Source organism: Fundulus heteroclitus, chromosome 17 (assembly GCF_011125445.2).
Source record: "Fundulus heteroclitus isolate FHET01 chromosome 17, MU-UCD_Fhet_4.1, whole genome shotgun sequence".
Taxonomy (NCBI): Eukaryota; Metazoa; Chordata; class Actinopteri; order Cyprinodontiformes; family Fundulidae; genus Fundulus; species Fundulus heteroclitus.
The window spans coordinates 11,064,609-11,081,584 of record NC_046377.1 but is presented as its reverse complement, the minus strand read 5'-3'; positions in this window follow the sequence as shown (position 1 = coordinate 11,081,584).

Here is a 16,976-nt window from a genome sequence, read left to right as displayed (position 1 = left end):
GCCGAGCCTCTTCTTTGACCTCAACTCCGAGGACTCAGAAAGCAGCCATGTGAGGGCATCATCAAGCAAAAAAAAACAAAAAAAAGAAATCGCAGCCACTACTCCTAAATATTCCCTCGTAAGAACAGATTTAAAGTGCTCACTAACTACATGGACGATGGGGGCTTCATTTATCAGCTGTTAAATGTAGTTCATGGATGCTGACAAGCGCTAAACGTGAACCTGATCCTCTGCTCTCGTCAAGCCTCTCCTGTTTGCAAACAGGTGAATGGTCGTTTACAATATGGGGAATGAATGGGGGGAACGTTGTTGAGGAATTAAACTCATCCGGCGATGAAGGGAGCGCCCGATGGCTCGCAGAGGCTGCCAAGGCAGACGTGAGCCGCTGTCAGGTGTTGGATATAGACGCCGGGCCTCCTTTTAAATGGATTTATGACTTGAGTACAGGTGTTTTTCCACTGAGCCAGCAGCCGAGACCCGAGAGCATCCCGTTGTTCCTCATGTTACCTCAAGAAAAAAAGAATGAGATTTTTGTCTCGTCCTTTGCTTGTTTTGGGTTTCTACCACCTTCAGAGAGATGTTTTAAAGGCCATTTAATCGTAGCTCTGCCTGCACAGGTTTCAGAATCAGAATCAGAATCCGTCATACTTTAATAATCCCAGAGGAGGTTTTATTCCATGACTGCTTTGTATGTTGCTCCATTCATATTCCTGGTATCACTGGGAAGGAGGAGAACCCCGCAGCATGATGCTGCCACAGCCGTGTTACGCAGTGGGGGCGTTGTGTTTAGGATGATGAGCAGCGTGAGTTCAAATTTTGCTCTTATCTGTAAAGAGCACACTTTTGCTGGTTCCCCTGGGTATACAGCAATGGGTTTATTAAATGATATCAGAATAAAAATGCACGCCACATTTTTTTTTTCATGCCAGATTTTCATTTGTCAAAACTTTAACAACCATGCGTCCCACTTTACAATGTTGGTCTATGACAGGACATCCTGATGAAACGCGCTGAAGTTTGTGTCATAATGTGACTAAATGTTACAGAGTTGAAAAGGCACCATTGTTTTTGCAAGGCACTGTATGTTGAGACTCAAAAGATGAGAAGTCAGTGATAGAAGACTGATAATGATGTGTTTACAAGGGCTGATGAACACAACGGCCACTTGTTGGCACATCCTAAAACCTATCATCACGATAGCTGTGGATAATCCCGGCTCTGTGGGAATAAACATCACTTTCGATGAATTTCTCAGAAAGGCGGGAGCAGATAAGATGTTTCCTTTTCTGGACAGCAGGTAATTAGACAGCCTATGTGAAAAAACAAATAGAAAATGAATAAAAATAGGTTAAAATGCGAAGGATGTGTTTTGTATTTTTGAAAGTGCAAATAAAACTTCATGGGGTGGAAATGAGAAGCGTGTAATGTCATCGTTAGATGCTGATAAAATGATGCCTTCGTCTCCTTGAGAACAAAAACACTGGCACCGTATAATCATGGGAAGATTGAGCTTTAAGGAGCATTAACAAAGCCAGACAGTGTGATGGAGTGTGGGAAAGTTGTCTGAACTCCCACCCCCTCCCAGCACCGATGACACACAAATGTCTTTAAGCCTTAAAAACAATCTTTAAGGTTTTTAGCAGTTTCCTTTAGGACCGTCTAGTTTCTGAGATTAAAATGGGGGAAAAAATGTCAAACTAGATCCTATGTAAAAATTAAAGGAACAAATATTTAACTTCTAAAATATCAAAATATAAACGTTTAAATAAGGCATGTTAACAGAAAGCTTTTAGTCTTCAATTTTTTCAGAAATACTTGTTGGATTGTGTCCCTCTTTTTTCAAAATGTGTTTTTTTTTTATTACTTATCGTCACTTAATTTGAAACCGCTTTGAACATTTCCTTGTGAGACCGCATGTGGGCTAAATATTTGTCTCATGTGGGCTAAGTATTTGTCCCACAGTCAGATCTGAACCCTTTATGTAGTCCAATGGTGGACCCACAATTCGAGGCTACAGTAGGTGGGCAGACCCAAAAGGGGTTTGGTACCCTCCAAACTACGCCCAACTGGCTCAAGTGCTGCCATTAGTTGCTATACTTGATATGTTCAGGTGTTCGAATGGGCTGCTTAGCTTGGGATCCACAAGGGCTCAACTAAATGTGGCTATGGAGATGGTACCTTAGAAATGAGTACCCCACCGTGTCCCCATTTGGGCCTCGCATTATGGGCTTTGCACACACCCCATGCCAGGATCTGGGTCATTTGCGCCTACATGGGTCTCAGATTATATTTTGGTTCCTGTTGCCATTGAATTTAACTGCCTACCATAGTTGACCTTTAGCCCTACAAAGTTGGGCCCACACATGCATGTTTCACATGCCAATGGCAGGGTCCACAGAAATAAACAGTCCAGCATGGGTCCGTTTCGGGTAAACAGTACCGGGCCTAGACATGTTCTCCATTCCAAGGGGGCAACTGGACCAATAGAAATGAACTGCATTGCTGCCCTGTTTGGGCCATACAATGTGGATTTCACATGTGTGCTTCATTTCATGATATTATGTTGGCCTGGATAAGGTATTTTGTAATGTACACTCACCAGCCACTTTATTAGGTACACCTTGCTAGTACTGGGTTGAATCTGCTTTTGCCTTCAGAACTGCCTTAATCCTTGGTGGCATATATTCAACAAGGTACTGGAAACGTTCCTAAGAGTTTGGTCCATATTGACATGATGGCATCACGCTGATGCTGCAGATTCGTCGGCCGCACATTCGTGATGTGAATCTCCCGTTCCACCACATCTCAGAGGTGCTCTATTGGATTGAGATCTGGTGACTGTGGAGGCCATTTGAGTTCAGTGAACTCATTGTCATGTTCAAGAAACCAGTCTGAGATCATTTGTGGTTTATGACATGGTGTGTTATCCTGCTGGAAGTAGCCATCAGAAGATGGGTACACTGTGGTTATAAAGGGATGGATATGGTCAACAACAATACTCAGGTAGGCTGTGGCTGATGCTCAGTTGGTACTAAAGGGCCCAAAGTGTGCCAAGAATATATACCCCACACCATCACACCACCACCAACCTACACCGTTGATGCAAGGCAGGATGGATCCATGCTTTCATGTTGTTAACGCCAAATTCTGACCCTACTATCCGAATGTCATAGCATGGTTATGGGTTAAAATCTAAGTAGATAAGCAGTTTGTGAAATTCTCAGACCAGCCCGTCTGGCACCAACAACCACGGCACATTCAAAGTCACTTAAATCACCTTTCTTCCCCATTCTGATGCTCGGTTTGAACTGCAGCAAGTCGTCTTGACCATGTCTTCATGCTTAAACGCATTGAGTCGCTGCCATGTGATTGGCCGATTAGAAAGTTGCGTTAACGAGCAGTTGGACAAGTGTACCTATTAAAGTGACCGGTGAGTGTATTTTGTCCAATCTCACTGCATTTGTGCGCGTCCCGTTCCAAATACATTTTCAAGCAAGATTACATTTCTACCATGAGCTCAAATTAACAAATTTAAGTGTTAAAAGAGTTTAAAATGTGAGTCTTGGCAAAACGAAGGGCTTTACAACTGAATGGGAGAAGGCACCTTAAATATATCTCCTCGGCAAATAGTTAAATGTGTTGAGTGTAAATAAAGATCTTCTGGTGACACACACAAAACCTAGAATTAAGCCTTAAAACGTCATGATGTGCCAACAAACACTTGGCTAAAATTAGTCTCGGCAACGAGCGACCTGACAAGCCTTGTTTTGCCCTGACTGTGTCAAAGCCAGGAAACAGAACCAGGGACGCGCAGTTCACGTGAAATCCCTTCCTGCCACTTTTCTGTCGATCAAACATTAACAGCTGCTTTATCTCCTGCGCTTCCCTAATGTGTGCAAAACATTCAAACCCGCCATACCAGGCTTCACTAAGTGGAGGATGGCGACCCAGGCTGGTCACATTGTCTCGTTGTGACCCGTAGCGTCACCCAGCAAGGGCACCAGTCTGTGGCACAGCCGGCAACTAAAGCTTGGACATAAAAGTCAAATAAATAATTTTTTTTGCTGCTGGGGATGATTAAAACAATATTGTCCATACATATATGTTAGTAAGAACTTGATTTATTGGAAATTAGGCAAATAATTAAATACTATATATGAATGATGGGTGTAAATATTCAGACCTTTGAGTTTCCATGTTTGTTGTGTTAAATTGACAGCTATCGTGAATTGGGGCTAAATTAATGAATTGTTGCACAGAATAATAAAAAGCATTTGTTTGAGTCAAAATATGACAATGTCATATTTATGCGTACACACAGGGTTGTTATACTGTTTTGTCATATATATCAATTTTGCATTTTTTTAAACAAGCTTCTCTGCTTCTTTCCACTTCATTTGATCAGTTCTCAGGACACATCCTGGCTTTAAAGTCAGAAACTGTGTAGCAGCAGTAGGATTCATGATCAATTCTGTTCACTGCAAAAATGGATATAAAAATAAGTAAAATGTTCTTAAAGTTAGTGTATATGTCCTTGATTTGAGCAGGTAAAAAAGATGATTTGCCAATGGAATAAGATTTTTGCACTTAAAATAGGAACAACTCATCTCCATCATCTTATTTCAAGTGCAGGATGTCTAATTATCTTATTTTAGGGGTTAAAATACTCATTCCATTGGCAGATAATCTTATTTACCAGCTCAAATCAAGGACAAATACACTAACTTTAAGAACATTTTACTTATTTTTAGATCCATTTTTGCAGTGTTATCATTAACAGAGTATCTTTGAGAGATTAACGTTTGAAAAAGGATTTCCTTCAAGCTAACAGTTACAGTGCATGAATTGCTTCCCGGCACGACAGGACAACTGTGTATGCTGCAGCAAAAAAAAAGAAAAAAGAAAAAAAAATTCTCCCTGCATAGACATTTTTCCCGAACGTCTGGAGTCTCTTTTGCACGTCCCTTCCCTGAGGTGTGGTGCTGTTTTATGAATGAGTCGTTATGCAAGAAACAGTGACCTGAATACAGATAGACAAAAAAGAGGCAGGGAGGGATGGGAGGAGATGTACTCCTGCAACTCCAGTAACATCATCATTGTTGCGAAAAGAAACCCCGGCTCATCTCCTTCGTGCTTTGTTGGCAGCAACATTACAACTGTTTATCCGCTCGCCACTTTCTGCTAAAAAAAAAAAAAAAAAAAGCACAGGTTGTGTTTGCCAGCGCAGTAAAGTTGGATATTTATGGGCGGTTACTAAGACGGTCAAGGTCGCAATCATCCCAACTCTGACCTGAAGACACTCTGTGGTTCTTTTCTAAACCTTGCGTCAGTCAGGGCTGTAGAAAATGAACCGGCCCCTCCTTACAGATTCTTTCCTGTGTTTAATTATTATTTTTTTGTCTCTCTTAGATGTCTCAGATCATCAAACTAACGTCCACCTAAGATGAACAGAAGAGGTTGTTTTCAAATGAAAAACCCTCCAAACCAACCTGTCTATATATATATATATATATATATATATATATATATATATATATATATATATATATATAGATGGTGTGCTTGTTAAGTCTTGAATAAATAGTGAACTTCCACATTTCTTGGAAAGCAAAGTTCCGTTTCCACGCCCAGACCTGACAGCTGCCAGACATGTAGAATCAAGACGACTCTTAAACAGAACCTGCCTGACAGCATGGACAGAATATCAAGAGTAGATTGGAAACAAAGTCATTGACATCTGTCAGGGTGTGGAAGGGCAGCTTTGGGACTCCTGTGCACAGTCAGACTCATTACCATTGCTGTCACTGTGGTGCTAGAGTCAAATGGTGAACCTTCGAGGTTCATGAAAACCAAAATTACGCCAGGAGTGCATTGACGACTCGCCCAGGAGGTCACAAAACAGCCCAGAACGACACCTGAACCACTGCAACCCTCACGTGACCCAGTTACGGTAAGTGTTTATGATTCAACAGTAAGAGAATGAACAAAGATGGCTTCCAAAGGAGAGTTTCAAGAGTAAAACCACTTCTGACCGAAGAGAATGCTCCAAGACTTTTGAGAAACATATTCTTTAAACTGATGAAAAAGAGCCTCTGAGCTTCAACTCAACCCGGTGGTGGTGGTGTGATGATCTGGTGCGGCTTAGTTGCTTCAGGACCTGAATGACTTTACCCTTGTGGACAGAACTGGGAATTCGGCTCTGTGCCAGATCATCCTGAGGAAGCACGTCCAGCCATCCGATTATAACATTAAAGGCATACTATGCAACATTTTTCAGTTAATTAATGTGTTCCATACCGTTTTGGATGATTAAATGAGTCATTTCAGGTCGAACAAAGGTTTTCTCGGCCGCCCTGGGGGTCTGTGGGGGAAATACCGCACTTGCAATTGCCAGAGCTCACGGCCCGCACTCACAGAAGTCTCGCTTTACGGCGAGAACTCCATGTGTTTTTGCCCTGCCATTCACTATATGCACGCGCGAAAGCAACAACAAAGAACCGCGTGTTAACGTCAAATAAACATGCAAGCATATCGAGTTTTATTATTATTTTTATTATTATTATTATTATTATTTTATGTTGGCGTCTCGCCAACATAAAAAAAAAAAAAATAATAAAACTGGCGAGGCGGCGGCCGCGGCTTGGCGGCCGCGGCTTGGCGGCCGCGGCTTGGCGAGGCGGCGGCGGTAGCGTCTCGCCAACATAAAATAATAATAATAATAATAATAAAACTGGCGAGGCAGCGGCCGTGGCGGCCGCCTCACCAAGATAGCGCTGCGGGAAGCTTGATGTTCATACCTTCACTGTGTTAGTCATTGTTTGTACTGCCGTTTTTTCCACATTCGTTGCGTTCGCCTGTCTGCTAAGCTCAAAACAACCACGCCTGGCTTGATGGAGAAACCAGCTGAGCATCTTTATGACAGTGCACTTTTACTTTCGCCCTCTGGGGGGAGCCTCGCTTGAAAATCAACCCCGGTTGCATAGTATACCTTTAAGGTCAAGCGGCTTCTGGGAGTGCAGAAGGAAGGCTGTCCCGAAGCACACCTGCAAATCACAACTTAATGGTAAAAAAAAAAAACATCATGGAAAGGTCCAGTCAAAGTCTGCCAAGGGTGATACGACCAGTTTTTAGATTCTCACATGGGTCCAGGTTGGTTGGTTAACCTTTTTTCTCCCTCTAATAATTGAACTAATCGATTGATACGTTTCGTGTATTCACTCAGGTCATATTTGTTGAGTATTAAAACCAGCTTGAGGATTTAATAGGTTTTACGTTTCACACACACAAAAATAAAATGTAAACAGTTTCCACTGGAGAGATATTTTGTCAGGATGTGATCTTAAATGCTTGGAAGAAGAGCCTGCTAAGAAACGAGGTGATCCCACTCAGACTAAAACATCCTTCACGTTTGGACCCTCCACATCTCTGTCACAGTTTGGGAAACAATTTAGCCACAGCCAGCTAACGCGTTACGGACTGCACTGTTTAATTGCTGAATGAGAGCATCACAGATTAAACTTGCCTTGCAGTTAGAATAGATTCTCGTTTTAAATTATCTTTATTCTTTTTTACTAATTAATCATGCAACCCCCCCCCCCCACCCCGCTTCATACGAAGGCATCAAAGGCCATGTGTCGCCCTGTCTGGGACACATCAGCATGACTAACACTAGATACGGTGCAGGCTTTACCCCACGGGTCATCAGAGGTTCCCATATAAGTCAGAGTAAAACTTGTTATTTTATATATATATATATATATATATATATATATATATATATATATATATATATATATATATAATCCAATCAGAGATAACACAAAATAATCAACAACCCCCATCCATGTGCCTCGATAGTCCGTTCTGTTTGAACCTCCAGCTTTCCATGGAAACTAACCGCGCAGCTCGTTGTTTGACAAGCTGCCGATCCGCCCTGTCAGCACGACTTCCTCTGATACAGTAACACAGAGCCTATGATTGCTCGGCGGCGGGTTTGTTTACGCATCGGGTGGTGGTTATCGTGGCCCGGTCAGAGATTCACTGAATGGAGGCTGTTAATTATTTACACTGAACACAGCAGCACGAGGCGGCCGCCGGACCCTGGACGGCGTGTCGACGGCGGCCGGCGTTTCTGTCTGTGGGTGTGGCGAGAGTTGATTACTCCTCACTATGTGGCACAAAAAAGAAGTCAAGGCCTTTTAACGGCAACGGCAATCTCAGCACGGCCCTATTTCAATAAGGCGGCGGACAACGGGCAAAGAAAAGGGGATTCGGTGGAGAAACAAGAAAATGATTTACTCTGCTTTGCAAAAGCACTCGTAGGCCTGTAAGAGGAACTTCAATATGTTTTAGGCCACTCTGACACATGGATGTGTTTCTGGCTGTTTGGTAAGTCTCACCAACCTGATGATGGAGGGTAAACTACACCAGTCTGTTGCAGCCTCTACTTCCTGTATTGCCCTTCATTTAGCACCAGGGATCATCCCATCAACGGCAACGTGAGGAGCATCCCCACACCATGATACTGCCGCCGCCATGCCTCAAGACAGGTGATGTGAATTGTAGATTTTCTGCCATTCGTAGTGGTTTGTTCACAGGCCAAAAAGTTCGCTTTTAGACTCCTCTAACCAAAGTACCGTGCTTCACATGTTGACTCGTGAGAAACCGCAAACGGGACTTCCCATGGCTTTCTTTTCAGTTTCAGACGGTGGGTTGAACAGACCTTCTTGAGATGTTCAATGCTTTTTTTGTTTTTAACAACCTAACCCTGCTTTAAACTTCTCCACATCTTTCTCCCCGACCCGTCTGCTGTGTGTGTGTGTGTGTGTGTGTGTGTGTGTGTGTGTGTGTGTGTGTTCACTATTGTTGTCCAACAAACCTCTGGGGCCAGCACAGCACAGCCGGACTCGAGTGCACAAAGGTGGACTCTATTTAAGAATAATTAGGTGACGTCTGAAGACGATTTCGTAAATTTTGTAAATCCTATCACAATTTATTGAAATGATTAGTTTTCAACATGAAAAGTTACTTCATGTTGAAGTGAATAAATGGAAGACGGGGGAAAAAGCCTGAAAAGGGTAAATATGTCATACAAGGTCACTCAATTGTAGCAGCAATGTGCTGGCGTCTTGTGTGTAATATTTGCTACATTCAGGGACTTCTGCAAGGATTTGAAGATATATATATATATATATATATATATATATATATATATATATATATATACACACAAAGAGAGAGAGAGAGAAGGATGGATCAGGACAACTTGTTCTCACCGTGGATGAAAAACCCAGAGGTGCAGAAGAGGAATCCCTCTTATTGCAGTCTACGCAGAAATACTGAGCTGCATACGTATGGCTTTTCTTCACAGAGTCCTACAATTATTTACAATGTCGCTACTGTGATTTAATGCAAAACAAAACTTTCTATTTGAATCATTTCACCTTTGCAAAAACATTTCAAAAGCATTTGTTGTTTCATTTCCACCGTTGATGACTCGCTTTTCTGTGTGCACAAAATAACCGCGTCTAGCGCGATGCCAGCTTCGGCACGCACAGTTCTCCGTGCGGCTGGACACCTCAAGCACGTGTCTGTGTTAAGGCGTGTTGCTGCCGTGTCCTTTATGCACGGGCGAAAGCCAAAATACAACAGCCGCATCAGGCTCAGGAGGCAAAAGGCCTCGGAGACCTCACAGGAAAAGGTCGCCGGAGTGATAGGCTGGTTTCAAAAAAACGACTGGAAAGTGCACCATCTGCAGTAAGATTCCACTGCAGCTGTCTTGCGTAACGCTAAATCTCTTAAAATATTGAAGGCTCGGGGTACCTGCTGCAGCTTCAAGAAGGGATTCCCTTTTGGCTTGCTGAGTTTTGTTTTTACGCATGGGGGGATAATCAGGGTGGTTATATAAGGGGAAAAGGGTGGGGGGGGGTTCAGACTGCAGTGCCCTTTTTGGTTTATCTGCAGCGGGACAGGGATGAGAGGGAGGAAAAGGGAAGGAAGGTTAAGAAGAGGAGAACGAGTGCCTGATTTAAAAAAAAAGAAAAACATGAAATAAATGAAAGATGGATGTTAGCCCAGGTGAAGCAGAGTGAAACACTGGACAGGTGAGAGGAAGAAGAGGGGGAAAAGGTTAGAAGAAAGGATAAAAAGACTGAAGGTTATATAAAACCATTAGGTTTCGTAATAGACATCCTCTCTGCTCAGAAAAGCTGCCTCGTATTCCCCGGCAACGACCAGGTTTACTTTAGCGTCTCCCGAGGAGCGCGAGTCCTAACAGGATGTCTGGCGTCACCTGTCAGCCCGTCATCATCATCATCATCATCAGCAGCAGCAGCAGCAGCAGGAGCAGCATGTGACGAGAATGTTGTTACCTGCGGTCAGCAGTGGTAAGGAGACACGATCCGCTGTGTCAGAGGCGGTCTATGTTTAGGATGCTGGCTCTGTCTCCGGTCAGATGGGTCCCATTCGCACGGTTAAAGTTCTGCCTCGTCACGGTCAACGCCGGGCCTGCTTTTGTCAGAATAACAGGAAAGGAGAGTTTATAACAATGTCACAATAAAAAGGTAGTTTGACATAGATTTCTATACGAACTGCCTAAACTGAAAATCACAAATCTTACACATTACCCTCCATCCTTATTGGATCTCCAGTGAATGAGGTAGTCCAGGGTCCTGGGTCCTCTCATACATGACATATCAGTAATTCTACAGCAGGCGTGTCCAAAGTGAGGCCTGGGGGACATTTGCGGCCCCCCCGTACTGATTTTGTGCCGCCCCCCCCCACTGTATTTCAAGAATGATGATGCTGACCAGTACTGGTGGCTGGTGCAGATAAAAACTTTTTATTTTTAATTAGGGCAGAATTATTAGTTAAAATTAAGACAAATTAATAAAGTTAATATCTTAAATTTAAATATTGAATTGAATGTTAGGTACAGCACACAGGTTGAAAAAAAATACCTTTTTTCTTGGTTATGTTAGTTATCTTTATTAATTTTTTGGCCTTCAAGTGCTTTTGACTTGACAGTATTGGCCCACGAGCTAAAAAGTTTAGACACCACTGTTCTACAGGTTTGAATTGTTAGGAAACTTCTCAAGGGAAACTGGCCAACGGCATTACAGATCCTCCACCCTACTTAACAGTGTACATGACGAGCTTTTCCACATTTTCATTCTTTGCGCTGGTCCAAGGCGGTTTGAAGTGTTTGTTGTAAAGCAGCTTAGTCACGTGACTACGTTTGTGATGGTAGGACTAAAACACTGTTTCCCAAACAAACAGCTCACATTTGGACAGCGTTCAGTATTTTAATGATCTTACTTCAAACTCGTTTTGAAGAGGATGTATGAGAAATCTAACGCCTTTTGTGTTAGATCCTCTGTTTAGACCCCAGGGAAGTGGAGGGTAAATAATTACTGATTAGGGGTTCCTGGAGATTTTTGATGAAAAGTCTAAATTTCAAAAAAGAAAAGGACATTTTTCAAAGCAGCTTCAATTACGTTTATTTGATGGGGATTGACAAGGGGCCAATGACTGCAGGGGTTTGTTATAAATCATTTTTGAATGTAGGACCCTTGAAATACTCAATTTACTCAAATTAAAGGTAGATTTTCTTTCTAAAGAATACTATGGGAGATTATTGTTCTGCAATAAATATAATGTTACTTATCTACTTTTATCTCACTGACTAGAAACAAAAGAAAGTTTTATCAGTTTAATTGATGTATTTTGTGTACTCTCTCTTTTGGTTAAACCAGGATTTTCAAGGATATTGTCATTTTGATATTGATCAGCCCCCTCGTTCTATAATTTTTTTTCCAGGTATAATTAAAGTCTTTCTCTAAATCCTAGCAGTTATAAGTCAACCTGAGTCAAAACCAGACTCAGAAAGAGACATTGGTGTGTAAAACTCAATCAAAGGTTGACTAAATCTGTATTTACCCACAACATGTAATACCAAAACATGTATTCGCGGTCAAATAATTGCATGTTTTCTGTTTATAGTTTTCCAGTTATTTATATGGTTGGCGTGTGTCAGGAACTGACTAACTAAAAACAATATCACTTTGCGGATCTGTGGCCAGCCGCTGCAACAACAAAGCCTTTGCAGAGACAGCGGACTCACAGGCTGGTTAATGTTTTCTCAGGTCGTGGCAGATAGTGGAGGGGAAACGTTTCCTGCACTTCCACCCAAAGATTCAGCCTCAGTGAGTCATTGCTGCCATATAAACCAAAGTAGGATTGTAAAACACAGCAATTCTCTTTTTTTTTTTTTTTTTCAAAAGAGGGCACTGGTCACCGGAGGTCACATCGCATAGAGGAGTGGAAATCCATTCCCAAAATAGAAATACGTCACTTTAATCAGATCATGTGTAAAAGGTCTGAGCTGAAGGAATAAATCTAAAAGGCACTTTTAATAACGCTTTTTGTTTTGAGACACATTGAAAAACAGTGATTCATTGGAGCCGCTGTAGTGCCCCCTGGTGGGTGGAGGGAGAAATAAGTATTACAAATCAATGTGGGATCTGGCACCAAAATGTTAGGAGCGCATCAAAATCCTGTTTGTCAATTTTTTTTCCTGCATGCAACAAAACTTTGATGGCAAACGATTCATTTAAAGCCGTATATGTCCACATGTTTTCTCCTTCATTTTTTAGAGGTCACAATCTTAGGCCTGATCTGTGGATCAACTGGTCAACTTTAAAAAATAACTGTGGGAAAAAATGATACCTGTGATTTGGGACCCTTAGAACTAAAATATGCAATTAAATTCAGTTTTATTTCACTACCCTGTGTTTACTCTTTCTGGATATGTAATGGGCATGTTTAACCTAAAGATGAAACAGAGACAATGTGGTGTTTTCAGAAGCTTGATGCAGTGCTATCATTTCAATTAAAAAAACACACACTTGAATTTCAGGGGTTAAATCTAATAGTATTATGGGGTTCAAGACAAGGTACTTCAGTCAATATTAGTAACAGTTAAATGTTCTGTGGTACGGATGTTTTTCCGAATGAATACATTTACAAAACACGAGGAAATAGTAGAGGCTGTGAAGGAATGTCTTCACTGGGTTAAGGTTCAGCTTCATGTGACAAGTGCTGAGTTCAAAAATGGCCTGAGGATGTGTGGCTTAGCCTGGCAGTATTGTGATCCTCCAAGAGGAAATAGGAACAGGCCGGTTCATATATGTTCAGCTTAAAGATCTGCCCAGTCTTAGTAAAAAATAAATTAAATAAAAACAAAAACAAAAAAACCCTCAACTTCAGTCAGACTGGATGAAGAGCACTCAGGAAGGTCACTTTTCAAGACTTTTCTCAATTACATCTAATTCTGGACTTAGATTTTGCCTTTCTATCACATTGATCTAAGTCATTCCATTGCATCTCTGGCAGGTTGCTGTTGTGCTTGAAGATGAACTTCCACCACGGTCTCAGGTGTTTTGCTGTCCCTAACAGGATTCCAGGATAACCCTGTATTTACTCCAGACCATTTGTCATCAACTCTGGCCAGCTTCCCTGGCTCTGCAGAAGAAAAACATCCCCACAGAACGACCCTGGCACCAAGATGTTTTGCTCAGTGGTAACATCGGAGGAGACATGCATAGCATTTTGCATGTTAAAAAACAAAACAATATTTTGATCTCACCTGGCCAGAGCACAGTCTTTAAAAAGTTTTCTGTTTCTCCAACATGGCTTGTGGCAAACCACAAACAAGACTTCCTACTTTGGCTTCTTCTTAAGCCATGTCTTAGCAGGTTTGGAGCGGCTTCATACTCTTTCCATTTTCATGAAATAGGCTATTCTGGTAGCTGTTCAAAGTTTGGGATGTTGTTTGAACACCTAATGCCCTCTTAAACTTCTCCAAACTTCAGGAGACCTTGCACTCTGAGGATGACCTGCAGATGCGCCTTCAGGTCTGGCCTGAAGACATGCTTGGCCAGTCCACCACCTTTACCCAAATCATGACACTCCCATCACCATGCATAACTGTAGGCAAGACAGAACTGAGCACTGACAGATCCGGATACCCTTATTGGGTAAGGACTCTTTGGCCAAAGTGGAAGTCCGTCAGCGGTCACCATGATAAGTACTGTCCGAATACTGCAGTCAGTAAAGGAGGTAGGAAAAGTAGCGCGGTTAGTTTTGCCCGGTGATATAACTCTCTATACGCCGCTCCTTTTGCCTAGAAACCCTGCAACGTCTCTTACCGGTGCTAAGAACCTTTAAGGTATCCCACAATCCTTTGTGTGACATGACGTATCAGCACAACGCCCCCCCCCCCCCCCCCCCCCCCCCACGGATATCAACAAAAATGTCCAGAGAGAAGAGAGCGCGCACTTTGCAGTTCATTTTTGGCAGGCTGTTTGCCATGATTTGACTCACATCACCCATGTGTGTCCGTCACGTAATGACGTTTGAGTTAAAGGCTGTCCGAATTCGACACAGCAGTCCGAAGCTCCTTTCCTACACATGATAGAGTTCTTACTGTTGACCCAGTTAAAGGTCAAGGAACAGGAGCAGGAGCTATTATTAAGGGTATTCGGATGAAGTCTCGGATTGAGCCCAAGTTTTACACACCTGCTCGCCATTCACACCTGAGACGTCATGTGACTAACGAGTCACATGACAGGTGAGTGGAAATGGCTAAAGGGCACAGTTTGGCCGTTTTCGTTTAAGGGTGTACTAACGTTTGTTGCCAGCAGTTTAGCCATTAATGGCCGAGTTATTTTGAGGGGGAAACCAATTGACATAGTTTTACAAGCATTACCTTACATTGTCTATAAGCATCATATCTTCTGTTTTATCCTATAAATATATTTTTTTCTAAGTGGATGAGATACTGTACATATGTAACTATTTCATTGTTTTAGTATTTCAAAATTTAACCAAGGAGACAATATGCAGTACTTTTAATGGCAACGTTAAACCTAGAGAGCATTGGGTCTCTGAAGCTAATCTTAAACGTGTCGATGGCTCCCCCTTGTGGACAAAACTGCTCAGCAACTTCACCAGATTAACGTCGCAGTTGCACCAACACGATTCTGCCTCAGGTGGAAAGGAGTTCAAATGTACCATCTAACAGCTATTTGGATTCAGTCGAAGCAGAATAATTCAAATAGCTCCACATAATTAACTCTACGGGCAGTTTCCCCGGATTCAGCACATTTTAATGACTACTGCAGTCTGAAAAGCTGTCAGCCTCGTCTTGACAAGTCCTGTTGCTGAGGAGGAGAACATCCTGTTGATGTTATGGTCTGCTGCGAGCATGATTCATAGCCAGACACCAGTTTATGGCGCAGCTCCTGGGGAATCTTAGTCCACTGCTCGTGGGAACAGGTCTCTAGTAACTTAATGTTTGTGGGGTTTTGTGCAGCAACGACCATTATTAAATCCAGAGTTGTAGTTTAAAATAAGCTGGACTTCTACTCAAGCCTTGGAGGACCTTGGGACATACTGCCATGATTATTGTCCCAGTTGAAGGTCAGTGGTGGCCAAGCTTGAGCTTCCTCACAAACAGGGTTTTCTCTCAGGGTGTCCCGATAATTGATCGCTTCCCTCAACATGCTGCAGGTTCCTAATGCCAGAGGAAGTAAAGCCACTAGGCCTCCCCCCCCCAATATGGTTCAGAGCCCATCCTGGTTCCAGCACCAGGTTCTGAACTGCGGTCTGGTGTTTCCACTGAAATAACAGAGGTGCCAGAGCACAAAAATCAACCCTGGCACCACAAAAAAGCTGGTTGTTCTTCTGAACAGTGTCGTCAGAGCACACAGTATTAAAAAAAAACAAGCTAAGGAAAGTGCTAAATACACAAACACATCAAGTGAATTACTTATTCTTAAACTTGTAAAAAAAACACCATTATATATTAATGTAGAAACATGGAAACAGGCTGCATATTTGTTAAAACATAATCCTCTCAACACCGACTCTTCTGCATTTATTTTTCTATTAACTGATCAGCCAGAATGGATTGGCATTAGTTTTAATTATTAAAGCACAGTAATTACTTATATGGTTTTAGCTAGTGTTGCGCCGATGCCATTTTTTGGCCCCGATACCGATACCTGGCTGTGCAGTATCGGCCGATACCGATACCGATACCATACCGATACCATTACTTTGAAATTTATGTGTGTGTGTATATATGAAGAAAAGCATACTACTTGGATGTAAAATAATTGCCATCATGGCTTTTTCAAGCTGCTACGTTATTAAAGCAGGAAAAAAAGACTAATACAAAGTGAATCCAGTAGAACTAGTGTCAGGAGAGAGAAGGCTGCGTTCAAGTGACATACAAACATCAAAATGGTATCTGTGACTTATTTGTTGGTACTCGCCGATACCAATACCACCATTTTGGTGCGGATACTGGTATCGGTGCAACACTAGTTTTAGCCATAACCATCTTCTTTATGCTGCAGTCCTTTCTTTCTAGGAGACATTTCCATCTTCAGCCTCCCAAGAGATGGAAACCTCAGCAGCGGATGCATTTCTCTAGCGAAGGTCTTCATCACCTACCTCCTCAGGAACCTTGAGGCCACCGCTGATCGTTTTCTGCCACCTCCGGGTGGTGTAGACACCAAACCTTTAACTTTAAACCTGCAGCTTGTCCTTCCAGGTGGATCCCTACAAGCATTTTGGACCATTACCATCTTGCTCCATCTTGTGTGATGCAATAATCTGAGATAATTTTTCGAAAAAAAAAAACAAAACTTTTATTTTAATTAGGTTTTTCTGACACGCACCGACACGTTAACATCAGCAGTCCAGCTGTTTGTGTTTTATTTCAAGCACAGCTGACGCACCTCCCGATTGGAGGCATCAGGAGGGACTGAACGTGGGATTCAGCAGTGAATTGGGAGAAAAAACTTGTTTTTTTTTTTTTTTACTGAAAACACCTGAATTTTGCCTAATTTCAAATTCGGGGGGGGGGGGGGGGTTTTAGATGCAAGTGGGGAAGATGAATGTGTGAGCTA